Here is a 1,425-nt window from a genome sequence, read left to right on the forward strand (position 1 = left end):
AGGTATAAATCATATAGAGCCCGAAAATACAATAGACTATAAGCGTTTAAAGAATTAAATTTTTAATTAACAGTATTTTTAAATTTAATTACCCCTAATATACCTCCAATTGATATTACAATTAAAGCTAGCATTTTAAAAAAGGTCTTATACAGATTATAAAGGGAAGGAAAAAATAATCAAGCTAGTCTTGCTCCACCAAAAAATAGCTCCTACTCCTAAACCAAATATAGGATTAGTTATAATTTACCTTCATCACTAACAGAGTATAAATTTCCCAGATTAAAATCACCTGATAAGTATAATAAACTAAACGTATTGTGTAACAGACTGTTAAACCCGTAGCTAAAGCATATAAAAACAAAAGAAATATATTAAAAAGCAACTTCTAAAATTTTATATCTTTTAGAATAAAAACCAGCCAAAAAAGGAACCCATAAAGCTTAAATTAGATAAATTTATATATATACTATTTAAAAGGGTTATATGATAAACTAAACCTCCTATTTTTCGAATATCTTGATATTTTTTAACACTATGAATTACTGAACCTGCACATATAAATAGAAGAGCTTTTAAATTTAAAGCATGTGCTAATAAATGAAAGAAGGCAAGATCTGCTTTAACCTAATGATAAATTCTTATCATAAAACCCCAATGACTCAAAGTGGATAAGCAAAAAATTTTTTTTTAAATCATTCAAAATTAGCTCCTAGACCGGTATAATATAGTTAACCCTGATAATAATAATAGTATTCTTTGACATAAAACGTCCTTCTAGAGCAGACTAAAACGAATTAATAAATATACTCCAGCTGTAACTAAAGTAGATGAATGAACTAAAGCAGAAACAGGAGTAGGAGCTGCTATAGCAGCAGGTAATCAAGCTGAAAAGGGAATTTGAGCTCTCTTTGTTTTAGCAGCCAAGATTACTAATCTGCATAATAGATTATCAATATTTAATATAGATATATTGTCTACATAAAATAGGAAATTTCATCCCCCAAAAACTAAAGAATAAAGAAATGGATAATAAAATAGCTACATCTCCTACTCGATTAGAAAGAGCAGTTAACATACCAGCATTAGCTGATTTTTCATTTTGATAATAGATGCCCAAAAACATATGAAACTAACCCTAAACCATCTCACCCTAAAAGAATTCTAATTAAATTAGGACTAATAATTAAAAAAACCTATAGATAAAACAAAAGCCAGCACTAAATATAAAAATCGATTTACATTATTATCACCAGATATATATTCCCCTTTTTAAAATATAATACTATAGAAGAAATAATATTACGAAGCTTAAAAACATGAAAGATATTCAATTAAGATTAAAGTTATCACAACAGAACTAGAATTTAGAGTTAAAAATTTCCCCACTCAATGAATCAAGCCTGTCCTCTTTCTAAGCATATT

General features: G+C 27.4%; 1 pseudogene; it reads right to left on the reverse strand.

The window, feature by feature from the left end:
- On the reverse strand, positions 1-1,424 carry LOC119585551 (annotated as a pseudogene).
- Position 1,425: the final 1 nt, after the last annotated feature.

The sequence above is a fragment of the Penaeus monodon genome, chromosome 20, assembly GCF_015228065.2.
Source record: "Penaeus monodon isolate SGIC_2016 chromosome 20, NSTDA_Pmon_1, whole genome shotgun sequence".
In the NCBI taxonomy this organism is placed as follows: Eukaryota; Metazoa; Arthropoda; class Malacostraca; order Decapoda; family Penaeidae; genus Penaeus; species Penaeus monodon.